At 37.4% G+C, this 20,301-nt stretch overlaps 1 pseudogene; it reads left to right on the top strand.

The window, feature by feature from the left end:
* The first annotated feature begins 8,323 nt into the window (after positions 1–8,323).
* On the top strand, positions 8,324–8,837 carry LOC102478026 (cellular nucleic acid-binding protein pseudogene; annotated as a pseudogene).
* Positions 8,838–20,301: the final 11,464 nt, after the last annotated feature.

Below are 20,301 nucleotides of genomic sequence, written 5' to 3'. Positions count from 1 at the left end.
CCCACAGTTGTCGTAATGGCTATGTCGCTGGACTCCCATGTAGTCAAACATGATTCGAGGCCCAACTCCGTGGCTTAAGCTCACGTTGGGCACGTGTGCGTGCATGCCCAAGATCCCAAGAGAAGAATAGAGGAGAAGAGATTGTGGCATGGTCATCCTCCCTGGGGGGTGATTTCTCACTTTCTATCTCTCTGTCTCTCTCTATCTTCTTTCTGTAAAGTACATATGCCCTATAACAAAAACCTTTCAAAAAAAAAAAAAGAATTTCAAAGAAACACACCATCCATCAGATGACTAGAAATCACCACAGAGACACAAGAAATATGGGAAAGCAAGAAAATAACTTTCCTCCAAGGGAAAAAGAATAACTCCTCTCATCCACAGACAGTGCAATGGAAATCATGGAAATGTCTGATAAAAAAATTTAGAATATTCATAATGATGAAGCTAACGGAGATGAAAGAGAAGAGAGATAATGAACTGCAGAAGAGGCAGGAGAAAGAAGCTAACGAGTTCCAGGAGGTGAGGAAATTCTTGCAAGATATGAAAGAGGATTAACACACTTTTTAAAAACAATCAAATGGAACCAGCAGTTAGCGTAATGGCTATGTCACTGGACTTCCACGTAGTCGACCGCGGTTTGCGTCCCGGACCCGGTGGCTTAAAACTCACGCAGGGTGCATGTGCATGCGTGCCCAAGATCCCGAGAGGAGAATGTAGGAGAAGGGGTTGCAGCGTGTCCATCCCCCCTGGGGGATGATTTCTCGCTTTCTGTCTCTATGTCTCGCTCTGTCTGTCTGGCGAGCGCACGCACCCTATAGCGAAAATCTCTCCAGAAAAAAAAAAAAAATCAAATGGATATGTTAGAGATGAAGGCTGTAATACAGCAAGTCAAAATCTCCCTTGAAAGTATTAAAAGCCGACTAGATCATACAGAAAAAGGAATCTCAGACATATAAGAGAAAATTGCTGGCCTAGAAAAATCCACCACAAAGACTGAGAAAATTGCCCAAAAATATGAGGATAATATACAAGAAATACTAGATATCATCAAACATCTAAACATCTGGATAACTGGCATCCCAGAAGGCAAAGAGACTCATAAGGGCATTGTTAATCTATTCCATTTCCAAACATAGAGAGGCAATCAAAGATCCAGTCCCAAGAAATACAAAGGACCCCAAATAGAATCAACCCAAGAAGATCTTCTCTGAGACCCATTACAGCCAGATCGGCCAAAACCACAGACAAAGACAAGATACTAAGATAGGCAAGAGAGAAACAGCAAGTTACCTACCAAGGATATCCCATCTGGCTAACAGCAGACCTCTCATCAGAAACCATGAGAGTGAGGAAAGAATGGGAAAACAAATTCAAAGTGTTAAGGGATAAGCAGTTTCAACCAAGTATACTGTACCCGCAAGATTATCCTTCATATGGGAAGAAAAGACAAGAACATTCTCAGATAAACAAAACCTGAAAGAATTTACCAGCACCAGACCAGATCTCCAAGAAGTTCTGAAGGTAGTGCTCTACCAGGAAAATTAAAAACAGACACACAGAAATAAGAGTTCAAAAACTAAGAAAATGGCCAACTTAATCATAGGGACAAGTCTGGAGTTGAATATTATATTCCAGAATTTAATTGAGAAGATCGAACTACAACAGAAGATAAATTAAGTACATGAGACTGAACTGAAATAGCATTTTATGACTTTTGACTAAAACATTGCTGATTTTCTTCTAGGCTTTGTTTTCCGGTTTTAAGAATTTTTGTGCTGTCTTGAGCTGTTGATAGGTTCATGTACCTATTATTTGGGCAGAAACTTACTCTGTTTCCTGGCTTTAAGTTTTAAGCAAAGTTCCTTAGCATTTCTCCAATTTATTAAAGTTAAAACTGCTTTTCTTGAAATTAAAAAAAAAAAATTGAGAAATACACACAGCCCCTAATGTTTTCATAGTATCCCACCCAGTGTTCCTGGGAATGCTATTAAGATTGCAAATCAAGATGTACAGTCCTCTTCCCTGGACTTTACCTCATTTTTTAAGTCTGTATTCCAACTAAGTTCCCATTCATTTCTTTAACCAACTGTTGCCTATTTGAATTTTCAGAGAATATTGTTCTTCTATCCTCATTTATATATGCAGTTCTTTTTTTTTTTTTTTTTGAGTGGCTTTTGCTATAGGGCGTGTGCGCTCGCCAGAAAGACAGAGACTGACAGAGAGACAGAAAGTGAGAAATCACCCCCCCAGGGGGTATGGACACACCACAATCCTTTCTCCTCCATTCTCCTCTCAGGATCTTGGGCACACACACACACGCGCCCGGTGTGAATTTAAGCCACCAGGGCTGGGACTCGAACCATGATCAACTACATGGGATTACAACAACATAGCCATTACGCCAATTGCTGGTCCCATGGAGTTCTATGCTCTTTGTGTAAAAGAGAAGAGGACAGAATTCCATTTTGAGTCTTTGACACCATATCTAGATATATACCTAGAGATGGGAAAAACAAACAAACAAAAAAACCTTCCTTTTCTGTACTTGAGGCCTACCTAGTCATGAACTATTTCTTTTTCAACATAACTTACTCTGTAACACTGGCTGTAGCAGCTTTGTTGTTCTGGATTCTCTAACACCTTTTGCATAAATATTGCATAACCAATGTGTATGTGTGGATACATGTGTGTGTTTTTATATATATAAATATATATTCTTGCCTATTGTGTGGCATATGCCACTAAGAATATTGCTGATACAGACAACTACTATCTTTCCAAGTTCTGAAAGGTTATTACCACTCTTTCTCTCTCTGTTCTCTGGGCTCCTCTACAAAGCTCAACTACAGGTTTTTTGTGAAGACTATTTTCAAACAAAGGAGCACTGAAACACGAATTGGATACTGCCAGAATAGAGAGTTTTGAAACAAGTAAAGGATATGGTATATCCACCCTATATTTTCATTGGCAGTTGTAAACTTAAAACCCTTTTAGGAAATGAAGGTTGGAAGGAAGGAGAAATGAAAAAAACGATGTCAACTTCTGGTATATAAGATTTGAGGGATGTTTGGCAATGATGAAAGAAATAAATGATTCTGTGCTGGGAAAAAAGGAGGGGTACTCAATTGAGGGGCCCTAAGGCTTAAGCTTCTTAATTTTCATAGTAAATCCACCTCAGCTTTAGATAAATGTTTCCAAATGGCTTTGAAAAATACACACACACACACACACACACACACACACACATACAATGCTTTATTAATATATAATAGAAATTGCAAATAGCATTCTTGCTGTGATTTTTTTTTTAATTTTGCTAGTGAGCACATGCAATCACCAGAGAGATAGAAAAGGAAACTGAGAAAATATCCTCAATGGAGGATGGTCATGTAAAGTCCCTTCTTCCCCGTTTCTACTTCTGGGGTTTGGGGTATGCATGTACACATGCCCAGCATGTTTTTCTAGCTACCAGGTCTAGAACTCAAACCACACAGTCAGCCATGTGGGATTCAGTCGCCTCAACCACCATACCACCAACTGGCCTGTGATTTTTATTTTTAGTTGAGATTCTCTAAACTCTTTGCAAGGAAATTTCTCCTTACTTTAAAAAACTCAACTCCAGAATAGATTGCTTTGTACTAAGTCATTTCCATTTATATTACATGGAAACTTTTTAAACATACTATATTCTGGTAACTAACTTCATACTAGGCCAAATTTTGCAACTGTCATCCTAAAAAGAAAAGCAAAAGCAATATCTTTCTACCTTCGTCTTTTCCTGAAAGTATTACAGATGACGAAAACAAAAACCTACTACATCATAGTTCTTTCCAATCACCACAGGAAAGGTATGTACCATATACTGTGTAACTTTCCAGTAATGACTACTAGTGAAAATAATAAGAGTGACTTATTTTAATATTTTCTCTAAGCACCAAGGTCCTCACCAGTCTTCTGATTACATAAAAGGCCTGAAGGAAATTTCATCATGTGTGGTTCCTCCCCAGATATAAAGTATTGTAGACAAATTTGTTTAGCACTCTTGAAAATGTTTTCATCATCAGTTTAGTTTTAGACTTAAATTACTTTTGTTTATATTACCTAACTTTACATTGTCAATTTTATGAGCACTCAGTACTTGAAACCACCAATTTTCCCTTGAATTAAGTCAAATAACTCCCTCACTCCTGTTTTTCACTTCATGTGAAAAATAAACATAAATTCATTAAAGGTGCTGTGGTTTAAATGTGCCTCCCGCCCCCAACTCATGTTTTAAGATTTGGTGAGCCATTCTGAAGGTAATAAGAGGGCAGAAACTTAATTCCCTAAGAGGTTAAGAGGTGAAGCCTTTAAGAGGTGATTTACCAAGGTAGAGTCCCCATGACTGAATCCTGGTGGATTTACAGAGAAAAGGAATGAGACAGACAAAGACACACTTTGCTCTGCACACACTCCTGCTTCTGCCATGTTGTGATACAGAGAGAAGACATCCATTTGTTAAGTGCCAGCACCTTGTCACTGGACCTCTCAGCCTCCAAAATCATGAGCTAAATCAACTTCTATTATCTTAAATTACACAAACTTAGTCATTTCTGCTACTATAATAGAATGAACTAGAACAAAGACAAGTAAAAAAAATTATCATTGAAAATGTCATCTGAAATCTTAAATTTTTGGAAAAAATACTATAAATCTCATCAACAGTTAATAAACCATTCTATTTTTTTCTCCCTACTTACCTTCCCTATACTCTTCTCCTCTCCTATCCTCCTTCCACCCTGTCTCCAGTGTCCATAATTATTTTCAATGCTTTTATGTCCTCCTCTTTCAGTCTCTACCATAGAGTGTCGTCAGTACAGGTTAAGTGGAAACATACAATGCCTCTCTTTCATAGTCTAGCTCACTTCACTCAGTAATAAATCTTCCATAATTGTCCGCATTCTATCAAATGCCAGGGTCTTGTTTTCTATGACTGAATAGTATTACAGGGAGTATATGTGCCACACTTATTTCATCCCTTCATCTATTCATGGACATCCGGGTTGGTTCCATGTCTTAGCAATCGTGAATAATGCCATAATAAACAGTAGGCAAAGACTTCTTGTGTAAGACTCCACAAAACACAGGCAATAATAATCCCAAAAATTAACAAGTGTGATTACATCAGATTAAAAAGTTTCTGCAGAGCACAGTAATTAGTGTGAATCAACAACCTCCAGAATGAGAGAACATTTTTATGTCCACCAAATAAGGAAGTGATAACCAGAATATACAGGGAACTCAAGCAGCTTATCCAGAAATCTTTTTTAAAGTTTTTATGACAGACTAGAGAACCTCTCTATCCCCAGATGTCTATCAAAGGCACACTTTCCATTTATTTCCATCTAGACTCACTAAAGATATAAAACAAAAACATGTAAAAGAAGTAAAACAACCCCAAGATACATGCCATTTGATTAAAGTTCAAGTGATACATTATTTTTATATAATGATTAAAATTGTGATTAATCTATTTACCTTCAAATTTGCAATCAAACCTAGAATAAAGTCTAAAAGGAAAAGTATGAAGTCACTGAAAGACAGTTTAAAATTCTCTCAGGGTCAAGACCAGCATTTAGCATAATGGCTATGTCGCTGGACTCCCATGTAGTCGACCGCAATTCGCGTCCTGGACCCGGTGGCTTAAAACTCACGCCGGACGCTTGTGCATGTGTGCCCAAGATCCCGAGAGGAAAATGGAGGAGAAAGAATTGCGGCATGACCATCCCCCCGGGGAGTGATTTCGCTTTCTGTCTCTATGTCTCTCTCTGTCTGGTTTCACTTTCTGTCTCTATGTCTCTCTCTGTCTGTCTGGTTAGCGCACGGGCCCTATAGTGAAAACCTCTCAAAAAAAAAAGAATTTTTCTCAGGGTCAGGTGGTGGTACAGGGAGAGCCCAGATAGACTCACATGGGATGGGTCCTGGATTTGTATGGCAGGACATCCCCAAGAATTCTGGATACACACACATGCCTGTGATCTGGACCAACTGAGACTAGGGGTGGATCACAGCATGAGAAGCCTCTTGGACAATCTCTCTCTCTCTTTCTTTCTCAGATGAAATTAATAAATAAAATATTTTAAAAGATTCTCTCAATTTTAAATTTTATTTTAAATTAAATAGATAAATGGGTCAAACAAATGAAGGAGTAAGTCAAAATTACATGTGAAAGGGCCAGCTGATCGAACAGAGGTAATAAAACACCCCATGATACTGGACTCATGTGGGAAAGTGCTGGGTTCACACCCCAAGGTCTCCCTCTAAGTGTCAGGTATGTGCACATGATGGTTGTCTGTGATGGCCAAAGCTTGGGATAAATTGCACCATGAGAATCCTGTGGAGGTACCTATTTCTTCCTCTCTCTCTCTCTCTCTCATCACTCTTGCTCTCCTCTCTTTCTCATAAGAAATTTTAAATTTTAAAACTTTTTTTAGAAAAGTTACAGGCCCAGCCTGGTAGTATAGTCAGTAGCACACTGAACTATTATGAGGGAAGCCACATGGCTGACTACAGATTTGGATCCCAGCTCAGCCTAAAAACATGCCACCTGTGTGCATGCATGTCCAAGATCCTGACAAGTTGGAAAGCCACGGAAAGGGGATCATTGTATAACATGGAACCCTGTTGAGAATGTGTCTCTCTCTCTCCCCCTCATGCATATACATGTGTAATTGTTAATAAAATCATAAACTTTTAAAAACTACATTGCTATCTAGGCTCACCAAAATATTTTATATAATTATATAAGAAATAAAATTAGGGTATTGTGTTAAATTTCAAGAAAAATATAATATGCAAGAAAGTTGTGTTTTTGTGCACAGTATTCCAATAACATTCCTAGTTACTTTTGCATTTCTATATATTTATAGCATACTTAATACTTAAATTTTTGGTTAAACTAAGCAAAGTACATGACTGTGGTATTCATTTATTTACTGTGTGGTTAATGTAATGAATAAAATGTTCTCTATGTGCATAAAACCAAATTCAAATATTTAATCAGCAGTTGCCAAAACTATCTAAAATTATTTTTCTCAAAAACTGTGCAAGTTGAATAGGACTGCTTTTTTAAAAAGGAAATTTTGTGTTCATTAGTTTCCATTACTAATGTAATTTTAAATTGCAAAGCCTCTAAAGCAGCTGGCAACTGGAGCCAAGTTTTACAAGTTGCATTTATCAGTACACAAATATTGACATTATGGCTCTATCTCATTTGACTTGCGAAATTCTGCTATTCCTGACTTCCAATGGAGCATGGTAGGCCTAGAAAAGCTTCCCTGACACTTTTGTCCTTATCAAGTAAAGAATCAAGTAAGAGTCATGCTTTGCTGCCAGATCAACAGAACAATATAAGTTTCTTGGTAAAGACTGTGGATATTTTACCCTGCAAAGTCCAAAATGCAAAATAGTCCATTTGCATTATCCTTAACAGCATCTACCTTTTTTGTTTACTGCAAGTAACGTACACAAGCCTGCTCTGTAAATACGATCTGAATGTCGTTCTCTAGGCCAAACACATCCTTATACATTCTGATCCGACAGTTTTTCTCTAACTTTAAACTCCCAGTGTCTTATAGTACATCATTCTATCATTTACATTTTTAGCAGAAGAAATATTCTTCATCTGCCACTTTTGAAAGTACTAGGTATGAATGGGCTTTAGAAAACACACATTATAAAACATAAGATTAGCATAATGTGAATATCCTGTTACAAAATGCAGACTAAGAACAAAACATTTGCCAAGAAAGCACTTTAATTTTACCACTTCCTTCTTACTTATTTCTCCACAGTGTACAAAGGCAACATAGCAAAGACAGTCCACATCCCTATGCCATTAATACAACTTTACTCACTCTCAACTGTGTACACAGTATAGAGACAAGCATTCTGTCATGTAAGAGGCAGATCACAGGACCTTCGAGAACATGGCCAAGGCATCAAATTTGTCCCCTTAGGTTACTTAATAACATCACATGCCTGAACAGCCCTATGTTATCCATGGGTGCATCAAGTAGAACTGATCACTTAAAATAACTGTGGCAGGTGATGTGACGGTTAAGTCGCTGCCCTCCTACATGGTTCGCGCCCCAGACCTGGCAGCTTGCTTGCTTGCACTCGCTCGCTCTTTCTCTTTCTCTCTCAAATATGTGCCCTGTAGCAAATTAAAATAATAAGAAATAGACCACCCGAGTGTGGCACAGGCAGGGACCCAGCCTGTGCCAGCCTCCGTCATCGCCTCAGCGGGCCTCGGAGAGCAAACAAGTATCTGACTGCAGCCATGAACAGCAATGAGTACTTCAAGTGTGGACGCTCTGGCCGCTGGGCCCAGAAGTGCCCTACAAGCGGAGGTCGTGGCGGTGGGATGAGGAGCCTTCGCAGAGGTTTCCAGTTTGTTTCCTCATCTTCCAGACATGTTACCGCTGTGGTGAGTTGGTCATCTTGCCAAGGATTGTGATCTTCAGGAAGATGCTGAAGCCTGCTATACCTGCAGTAGAGGTGGCCACATCGCCAAGGACTGCAAGGAACCCAAGAGAGAGTGAAAGTGGTGCTGCTACAACTGTGGCAAACCAGGCCACCTGGCTCACGACTGCAACCACACGGGTCAGCACAAGTGCTACTCTTGTGAAGAATTTGGACGTATTCAAACAGACTGCACCAAAGTGAAGTGCTATAGGTGTGGCGAAACTGGTCACATGGTCATCAACTGCCGCAAGACGAGGGAAGTCAACTCTTACCGCTGTGGTGAGTCAGAGCACCTGGCACCAGAATGCACAATCCAGGCTACAGCCTAATTCTTTTCTTTTGTTGCCCCTTCCTTTTATTATTTTCTCTGAATCCTCTTCACTGGCCAAAGGTTGGCAGAAGGAGGCTACTCCCAGGCCAGTGAGATTTACTTGCCATTTAACTACAAAAAAAGGTTATGTTTAATTTGGTAGCGGTGTTATGTATAATGCTTTGTGAAAGAACCCCCTTTCTGCACCACTGGTGAATAGGGATTGATGAATGGGAAGAGTTGAGTCAGACCAGTAAACCCATTATGGGGTTCTTGAATATGTTCCCATGTAGGAGGTAAAACCAATTCTGGAAGTGTCTATGAACTTCCACAAATAACCTTAATTTTAGGCTAATGATGGCCTTGGATCATCTGACCTCAGTAGCTATTAAATAACACCAAGTAACATCTGTATCAGGCCCTACATAGAACATACAGTTGAGTGGGAGTCAACAAAATAAAAAGACAAATGTGTGTTCATGGCTACACGAGAGAAATCGGGATAAAAGCCTAAGCAGAAACAGCTTCACCCCAGCATTGATGCTGGACATCTAGATGGTGATGGTAAAGGTTCAGAGCACATTTTTTTTCAAAGACAAAACCTAAAACACAGAGTAACATTGTTGCTCAGAGTTAGCAGAATTTGGAGCTATTCAGGAATTGCAGAGAAATGTATTTTCACAGAAATCAAGGTGTTACTTTTGTATACTATATCACTTAGACAACTGTGTTTCATTTGCTGTAATCAGTTTTTAAACGTCAGATGGAAAAAGCAATTGAAGCTCTAGAAAATAGAAATGTACGTTTATATTATTTCAGTAAAGCTGGAGGAGGAAAATAATAATAATAATATATAAAATTAAATAAATTATTTAAAAATAACAACTCTGGTCTACACTTTTAGGGGAGAGAATCAATAACTAAATGGTATTCTGGATAAAATTAAGTGAATAGCACAATGAGAACTCAACGAGTTTCAGTGATAACTGGTGATATTTAATGATTTAAACACTGTGACTACATCTATTGACAGAACTTCATGATTTGCATTGATAGAACTTCACATTTTGAGTATCATTTGCTCTATGTCACTAGCACATATGAGACTGGGAGGTCAAAGTTTATCTTAGTTTACAAACAAGGGAACTCGGATCAGAGAACTGAAGCAACTTGTTTGTCACATAGCAAGTGAGTAATAGGAGAGAGCAGGAAGCCAAGCCTATTATGGATACTTTCAGGACTATTTCTACCATTGGTGAGTTCATGTTCCTAGATTTAATTTCACAAGTCATTAGATAAGTTTTTAATAAAGCACTAGTTATGTGGTTATACCATGCTCAAATCCTCTTTATTGTTTCCTTATTTAAAAAAAAAAATCTGATGAATTTCCCTAAAATTTTTATAATTTCATTTGTATTGCTTCTAAAATATCTATTTTGTTTAGTTTTGAAGATTAAGGAAAACTGTAAAAGGAATGCTTTCATCTTATCTGACAGTCATTAGAGAAGGCTGATGCTGCATATCAAGGTATATCAAACTGTGGATCTAAGATGGAAAGGAACTGAAGCTACTCATTTGGACCTGAATTAAAAGACTGCACACAGTAACAACAAATTAGTAACAATAAGTAATTTATTTAGGATTTTTCTCTATTTTTTGAAATATGAAGATATCTATTCTTCCAACCACTAAAAATATATACCCAATTAAATAGTACTTACCAGACAACTTCTGAAAGTAACTATTCCATGCTCTGGATTGTATCTGAATATATAATATAAATGTGTGTGTTAGTGAGTTTAAAATAGAGTATATTCCATCATAAAACTTCTAGACTATCTGTTAAGGAAATGGAGAAATATATAAAGAGGAAGAGAATCTGAAAGATTAAGAAAAAAGAATTTACTCCCTCCCTAATCCACGCCATCCTCTCTTCTCAACCTTTTTTAATCTGATTTCTGCTTAATCCTTTATAATCAATTTCTGCTTATAAGAATACAAACTATTTCTGTATCAAATAAATAATTTTATGTAATAGCTTGTTTTTAGTTCTTTTTACACTTGAACTTTAAGAAACATATATCCATCTTAGTTTCTCTATTTTTTTTTTTTTTAAGAGAGAGAGAGAAGGGAGAAAGCAAGCTGCCAGGTCCAGGACTCGAACCACAATCAGTCATGTGGGAGTCCAGTGCTTCAACCCTCATACCACCCACTGGCCCCTTGACTTCCTCTATTTCTTTAAACTGTCACCTTTGCTTCTAGGACAACTCTCTTTATTCCCTGACATTTCTTTACTTGTTTGTCTTTTTATTATTATTATTAATTGTTTGTTTGTTTGTTTGTTTAGCTGGCTAGCTAGCTAGCTAGAGGCCATGTGCTCTCACTAGAGAATCAAGGGTGGGATGAGCTCCCCAGAGGGGATGGTGATGCTACAATCCATTATCTATTTTTCTCTTGGGATTTTGGGCAAGAACACACTCCCATCCATTATGTTTCTCAAGTCTCCATGTCTAAAACTTGAACCTCACAGTCAGCCATGTGAGATCCAGCTGCCTTAACCACCACACCACCTAATGGCCACATTTCTTTCCTTTTGTATCCTGTAACATTTATGTCATCTAGAAAGAATCAAGCTGTTAAAAGAAACTGAGTCCCAGAACAAAACTCAAAAATATTTATAGGAATACAAAAATATTTAGCACTCACAAAAATCACAAGTCTGGCATCTAAAAATTACCAAGCATGTAAAGAAGCAGAAAAGTACATCTATAAAAAGAAAAAGGAAAAAAGAACTATCTCAAAACCAACCAGAAAAAACAGAAATGGTAAATTTAAAAGACAAACTCATTAAAGCAGTTATCATTACTACAGTACATAGCAAAGAAAGCTAGAGGGGGGACCTGCAGATGTTGTAATAGTTATGTTGCTAGACTTCCACATAGACAACTGCAGTTCAAGTCCTGGACCCAGAGATTTAAACCTCAGACCCTGCATGTGTGTATAGGTGCCCAAGATCCTGAGAGGAGACTGAAGGAGAAGGGTTTGCAGTATGGCCATCCCCTCTCGGGAGGGGTTGATTTCTCATTTTCCATCTGCCTATTTCTCTGGCAAGTGCACGCACAGTATAGCAAAAATCTCACTAAAAAAAAAAAAGTAAAGAAAGCTAGAGGAAAAATTATGTTATTTACAGATATAGAAGATACCAAAGCCAAAATCAGAGATCTAGATGTGTAAACTACAGATGTCTTAAATGCGAAATAAACTGGATAATACTACTTGAGTACTACAGAAGAAAAGATTAGTGAACTAGAAAACACAGCAATAGAAAGTACACAAAATAAAACATAAAGGGGAAAAAATTCTTTAAAAAATAAGGGCATTGGGACCAGCAGTTAACATAATGGCTATGTCGCTGGACTCCCATGTAGTCGACTGCAGTTCACATCCCGGATCCGGTGGCTTAAACTCACACCGGGCACATGTGCGTGCGTTCCCAAAATCCCAAGAGGAGAATGGAGGAGAAGGGAGTGCAGCATGGCCATCCCCCTTGGGGGGGGGGTGATTTCTCATCTTCTATCTCTCTGTCTCTCTCCATCTCTCTGGCGAGCATACACGCCCTATATTGAAAACCTCTCAAAGAAAATAAACAAATAAATAAGAGTGTCAAGGCCCCCAGGTGGCATAAGGTTAAGAAAGCTGGAGCCCACATGGCCAACTGTGCATGAGTTGGACCCAGCAAGCTTGAAAAACACTCCAAGTGTGTATGCCTGCTTGCCCAAAATCCTGAGAGAATGAAGATGATATTACAACTTTCCATCCCTAGGGGTGGGGGGTTGGGGAGGGGAGTTATTTCTCACTTTCTCTTTTTCTCTCTCCCCAGCAATCATACACACTCTATTAATTAAAAAATAAACTAACAGAAGTATCAGTGAACCATTGGGCAACTTCAAGTAGACTAATATATGTATAGAGTATCTAAAGGGATAGTAAAGAGGGTAGAATAAAAAAAAAACTATTGAAGAAATACATCATGAAATTTTTCAAAGTTTGATGAAAACTATAAATATACAGATGCAAGAACTTAAAAAGCTCCAAGCAGAACGAACTAAAAGAAACTATGTTTACACATACTATAATCAAAATTACTTAAAATCTATTTTTTTTTAATTTTTTTTTTTATTTTTTTTTTTAAATCTATTTTTAAAAAAGGGAGGCTGGAAGATACCACTGCAGTAAAATGCCACACTTTATGGGGCTGTCCCACATTGGAAGATTCTGGGTTTGCATTATAGGGGCCTGCCTGAGTTCTCCAAGCACAAAGCACATGTGCCCATGATCCAGGTCAGCTGAGGCAGGGGTACATCATGGCATCACATTCCTGTTGCGGATGCTGTCTCTCTGGCTGTCTCTCTTGCTCATAAGAGAAATAAATAAGTAAGTAAATAAATAAAATTATAGATTTTTTTAAGGAGAAAATCATTAGAACATCCAGAAGTATAAATTTCCAATAATAATAATAAATAATCTTTTCTCATGATCATGTTTCCTTTAAAACTAATCTAAATTCCTGTTGCTATAGTCCTTCCAATTAGGACCATATTTTCCTTTTAAACTAAAAGTTCATTTTTGTACGTTGCTTGGAAGGAGGACTGGGAGTATGGTAAACAAGAGAAGTTTCTATGGTACAAAATTTAAGAAGACTCTTTTCTTATCTTGAGAGGATATGTCTCCTTAAATCTCATTCTCAGAGCTTTTCTTGTCTCACTCTATTACTGTCCTTCTTCAGCAACAATTAAAGGACCCCTCTTGATGAGTTTTACTGACAAACATTAGCACCTAAGTAAGAAACTTATTTCAAATTACTCATGTCTAGCAAGAAAGGTTATGAAGCGAAATTTATCGTTTAAATGTTAAGTGTTAAAGGGAAGTACAACTAGGAGCTGTGAGGGCACCAAGAATAGAAGGTCTAACACTAAACATCAGGAAGAGGATTTCAGAGAAAGGCTTTGCAGGGAGAACATTCCTTGTATGGTAGGAGATGCAGACTCATGACAACAGACCAAATATAGGAAAAAATGGCAGTGCCTGCACAAATTGTAATTAATACTACATGTCAGTGTCCAGGAAGAAGAAGGAGTGATGCAAACTATGGCAAACTAGAGTATGTCGCCAAAGTCACCACTACTCAACTCAGCTAACTGTTGCTATGTGGGAATAAGGTTCACACTGGTCAGATATTCCAGTTCTCCAGAGGTTAGGCATGTATTTTTGGTGTGTGAAAATCCTCAACTGTTAAATATTTGGCATTAATTCATACTTTCAAAAAACACCATGCAGGCCAAACAAAATATATCTGTAAGCCAAGCTCAGCACACCAACGTGCTGTTGAAAATACATACCTTATCAGTCTCTCTGATCCCTGTAGAAATTTAAGAATTCAGAATTCCAGCATTCAAATTAATACTATTTCTCAAAACTACTGAGGTACTTGATTTTATTTCTTCTTCACCTTTACTTTCACAGGTTGAAGAGCCTTGGTACATATACTAAAGATATCCTTCAACCCCCTTACACCATATGTAGTTCTTAAGGCACATTAAACTAGAAGTGCTTCCAATATTATGCTACTCTAAAAAAACAAAGATATAAATACTCTGTTAGAAACATCCCATCAGAATTATGCACCTGGATAATGTCAAAGTCCAAATTCTCAAAATTTTCCAGTTTTAAGATCTGTATTTTTATTAACAACAGATTATTTATAAGTCCTTTAAAAATAATAGTCTAGGGAACCAGTAGTTAGCGTAATGGCTGTCGCTGGACTCCCAAGTAGTCCACCACGGTTCGCGTCCCAGACCCAGTGGCTTAAAACTCATGCTGGGCACGTCTGTGTGTGTGCCCAAGATCCTGAGAGGAGAATGGAGGAGAAGGGATTGTGGCATGACTATCCCCCCTGGGGGGTGATTTCTCGCTTTCTGTCTCTATGTCTCTCTCTGTCTGTCTGGCGAGCGCACGCACCCTATAGCGAAAACCTCTCCAAAAATAAAAGAAATAGTCTATAGGGTCAACCACATGACCAAGTACATGGTTTGAGTCCCAGACCTGACAACTTGGTAAATACACGAGGCACAAGTGTATATGTGCCCAAAATCCCAAGAGAAGAATGGAGGAGATGGGATTGTGTGGCCACCCCCCTTAGGGTGTGATTTCTGACTCTCTCTCTCTATCTCTATCTTTATGACTCTCTGGCAAGTGCACACACCCTATAGCAAACTGAAAAAAAAAAAGTCTGTAAAGCAAATAAAATGTTAAAGGTTATAATTATGCAAACACAAGCAAAAAGAGAAAAGTGACCCAAAATCCCAATTATTCAAGAATTGAAGATAATTGCCTTTTTTTCTTCCTGTAATTTGTCTTTTATTCATCAGAAAAATAAGCAGGTACAGTATTTATGAAATAAAAAGGGACTAAGTTATCCTAAAAATAAAAATATAATTCAGTACATTATAACCTAAGCTATTGCATTGGAATGTAATAAGAATTCTTTATTGAATCTTAAATTTCATTATTAATTTTCTCTATTAGAATTAATCTACACGTAAGACTTGATCACAATATAGTAAGGATGAAAATAATGACCTTGAAGTTTAATGTAGGCAAATTATGCAATAAATAACAACAAATGGATTCAGAATCAAGTTATTAATAAAATATCTCAAGTAGTTTAAACAAAGCAATGTGAAGACAACCTACAAATGGTAAACATGTACATTCTTTGCTCAATCTTGTATATCATAATTTAAAATATTTTCAGAAACAAAAAATAATATAACCAACTTTGCTGTTATCATAGCACAATAAAAGAAAACATTAAAAATAAGTACTCTGCTGTTGACTGGGTTTTCCTTCTTAAACTCACATGAAAGAGCATGTGAATGCTCAAAAAAGAGTAGAAACAATTTTCTGGAACTGCAGCACATATAACTCTGATGATATCCCTTTGTAGAATGATGAATTGGAACTCCTATCTATTACCATTAACAAAAATCAACTCAAAGTGGATCAAAGATCTAAACCTAAGACCGCAAACTATAAAACTACTGGTGGAAAACACTGGGGAGAATCTGAGAGACATGGGGGTAGGCAAAGTCTTCTTAAATAAGACCCTCAAGCACAGGCAATAATCCCCAAAATAGACAGGTGGGATTACATCAGATTAAGAAGTTTCTGCACAGCAAAGGACACCACAATTAGTGTGAATAGACAGCCCTAAGAATGGGAGAGAATATTTGTTAACTGCCTCAGATAAGGGGCTGATAACCAGAATACATAGAGAACACAAGCGGCTTACCTGGAAGAAAATGATTAACCCAATTAAAAGATACGAAAATGAGCTGAATAAACAACTCTCTAAAGAAGACATAAGAACAGCCAAAAAGCATATGAAAAAATGCTCAACATCCCTTATCATAAGGGAGATGCAGATCAAAACCACAATGAGATGCAACCTAACCCCAGAGTGGTGAAGATTAAAAAAAAAAAAAAAAAAAAAAAAAAGTGCTGGCGGGGATGTAGTAAAAGGGGAGCCCTCCTACATTGTTTTTTTGGGAATTCAACTGGTCCAATCACTGTGGAGTACAATATGGAGGTTCCTCAAAGATATACAAATAGAACTACCACATGATCCAGCAATTCCACTCCTGGGTATCTAGCCAAAGGACAGGAGAACACTCAGTCAGGAAACTGCTTGTGCAACAATATTTATTGCAGCACTATTCACGATTGCTAAGACATGGAACCAACCAAATGTTCACAAGCAGATGGATGAATTGAAAAAGTGTGGCACATATGAAATATTATTCAGCCATCAAAAACAACAAGTCCCTGGAATTTGATAGAAAATGGGCAAATATGGAAGATCAGGAGAACACTCAGTCAGGAAACTGCTTGTGCAACAATATTTATTGCAGCACTATTCACGATTGCTAAGACATGGAACCAACCAAATGTTCACAAGCAGATGGATGAATTGAAAAAGTGTGGCACATATGAAATATTATTCAGCCATCAAAAACAACAAGTCCCTGGAATTTGATAGAAAATGGGCAAATATGGAAGATCTGTTGCTAAGTGAAGCAAGTCAGACTATGAAAGAGAGACATTGTATGTCTCCACTTAACATATACCATATACCGACTATCCACACTCTATGGTAGAGACTGAAAGACTGGAGGACATAAATGCATTTGTTATGGACACTAGGGACAAAATGGAAGGAGAGTGTGGAGGGGAAGAGTGCAGGAAAGATAATTTGGGGGGGAAATGGAGAGGTTAGCTATTTGTGGGACACATATAGTTCGTTACCTGTTGATGGATCTGTATAGTATTTTCGACTGGACTGAAATATATATATTTATATATATTTACAATCTAAATATATATAGCAATTGAATGTATTAATAATAATAATAATAAAGAAAAAGAATCATCTTATTAAACTTTCTTTCTTTATTTATTTATTTTAATTTGATCAGAGAGGGACAGAGTGGGAGTGGGGGGGTGTGAAAAAGCAAGCACCCAAGTCTAGGACTCAAATCACAATTGGCCATGTTGGAGTCCAGCACCCTTAACCACCATGAACCTGCTAGCCCCAAATATCTCTTGATAAAGCATAATTTTAGCCATGTATTCTGGAAATATAGAATCCAGTCTAAATGTTACCAGAATATACCTTACCTTCAGTGATATGTAGTGGGATAGAAAGATAGAGTTCTGAATCTTCCCTGATATTATCTATTTTATCCAGCATCACAAGTTCCTAAGGGCAAGAATCATGTCCATTTCATTCATTACAGCATACCTAGCACCTAGTACATGGTTAGGTATACCAAGTACCGTAATAATTACACAAAATAAATAAATACATTGTGTGTTTACAATTATACTATTATGTAAATTTTACTAAATATTTGATTCTATATGGTCATAGAATAAGATTTTTTTTTGGAGAGGTTTTTGCTATAGGGCATGAGTGCTCACCAGACAGAGCGAGACAGAGAAACAGAAAGCGAGAAATCACCCCATCCAAGGGGGATGGCCACACACAATCCCTTCTCCTCCATTCCCCTCTCGGGATCTTGGGCACACACGCACAAGCGCCCAGCTGAGTTTAAGCCACTGGGTCCGGGACTTGAACCGTGGTTGACAACATGAGAGTCCAGCAACATAGCCATTACACCAACTGTTGGTTCCATAGAATAAGATTTTTTCTTCAAGAGAGTTTTTGCTACTGAGCATGTGTGCTTGCCGGAGAGACATAGAGGCAGAAAGTGAGAAATGATCCTGCAGGGGGGATGGCCATGTTGCAGTCCCTTCTCCTCCATTCTCCTCTTGGGATTTTGGGCACACATACACACATGCCCAGTGTGAGTCTTAAGCTGCTCGGTCTGGGATTTGAGCCATGGTCGACTATGTGGGAGTCTGGTAATGTAACTATCACACCATCTGCTGTTCCCAGATTTTTGATTAATTACATAATACAATTAGTAGAGAGATTCCCTTTCAATTAGAGGAAGTTTTTTTAAAAAAGATTCACAAAAGAGATCAGCAGATGTCATAATGATTACGTCACTGGACTCCCAGGTAGTTGACTGTTTCAAGAACTGGACCCAGCAGTTTAAAACTCACACCCAGGGTAGGTGTGTGTGTCCCAAAATCCCAAGAGGAGACTGAAGGGATTGTAGCGTCGCCTTCCCCACTGAGGGGTGATTTCTTCCTTTCTGCCTCTCTGTCTCTGTCTCTCCAGAAAGCACACACATCCTATAGCAAAAACTTCTCTAAAAATAAATTTTAAAAAAATAATGCACTTAGTAGTGTTTCCTCCAATACTGCAGATTGATAGAACAATGTATACTATCATACAGTGAGATAATAATTAAGAACAACTTGCATACATTGTTACAAATGGCTGAGATTAGCATACTAATTTCCCTGATTTAATCATTACACATTGTTTTTTATGTACTGAAAAATCACATTCTATCAATTGTTATGCCAATAAAATCATTAATTAAAAAATAGTGTTTTCCCTCAAAAATCATTTACAAATGAGACCAATATTTTTAGCAGAGCATACAAATATGACTGTCATCCTGAGCAGACCAGTAGACTTGTAATTCTTGTGGAGCAAGATAATCATAAACTATTCTTATTTCCATAAGACAAAGTGTAATTTTTAAAAAGAAAAGAACTGATAAATAAGATTCTTGGGAATAATTACACAAATTTTTCAGTACTCAGATATGTATGCCCTATCAAAAAGAAAAAAATTATACAATGAGACTAACTAAATAATAATAAAGCTTCAAGAAAAATCAAGTAACAACAAAATTCATACAAGATTAGAAATGCTCAACAGAGAAAAATGAATCATATAATAGAGCAATGAACTCTCTACTAGTTCTAAAATATATTTAAGCTGAATTATAAAATAAACTTTCAAATATATATTTTAATATCCTCCCAGCACATTTCAGTATTTCCCTGAATAAATTCTATATACATGTAATTTATGTTTCTCTGTCAAACACCTGCATGTTATAAATATATTAGCACAAAAAACTATTTTGAGAATTTTATTAAATCAGAAGTATGTACTAGTACGCTTCCATTCAGTTGAAGAAGTTAATATGAGAGTTGCTGGCCAGTTATGGTACAAAACTGAGCCAGGAAAAACATTCATTTATTTATATACTGTAGCACCTGAAAATGTCTCATTTACACTGTGCCCAGAACCACAAAATGTATCAAATAAATTTCCAGACTCCCTTCCAAATAAAGGCTACATTTCCAAAGACACTGTAAAATGTGGGTTAATTTTTAAAATAAAAAATTAGCACTACATATCATAACTAAATACAAAAAAAAGAAAAAAGAATAAATAGCATTCTGTAGATGATGAAAAGAATATCACATAGAAGATTTTGTAAAGTGAAGCTTCATATCAAAGCTTGAGGAAATGACCCTAAGAACATTATATGCAAAGAAATCAAGATTGCATATAACAAAACTGCAAACCAAGGGGGTCAGGGCATAAAACGAGTTTATATTATTGTAACAAACATACAGGAAGAGTTGTTTTCCATTTTTAAATTATTTATTTAAAATTCTTACAATCATCCTTTTATTTGCCATGAATGTATTATGGCATCGAAATGCCCAAATCAAGTGAACCAGCAGCCACAAGGATGGAGTCCAGCTAAAATGTCACTTCCGTATGCTTTCATGGTGCACAACTGGGGGTGATTTTGCCCCCCAGGGCACTTCTGGCAATGTTTGGAGACATTTCTGGTTATCACACCTGTGGGACGGGGGGGAGGTGACAGTGCTACTGGCATCTAGTGAGTCGAGGTCAGGTATGCTGCTAAACATCCTATAGTGCATAGGACAGCTCTCCAGAATGTTCACAGCATCACCAAGAATTA

This window comes from Tupaia chinensis, unplaced genomic scaffold (genome assembly GCF_000334495.1).
Source record: "Tupaia chinensis unplaced genomic scaffold, TupChi_1.0 Scaffold147554_1, whole genome shotgun sequence".
NCBI lineage: Eukaryota > Metazoa > Chordata > Mammalia > Scandentia > Tupaiidae > Tupaia > Tupaia belangeri.
This window is presented reverse-complemented; position numbering and strand designations above follow the sequence as displayed.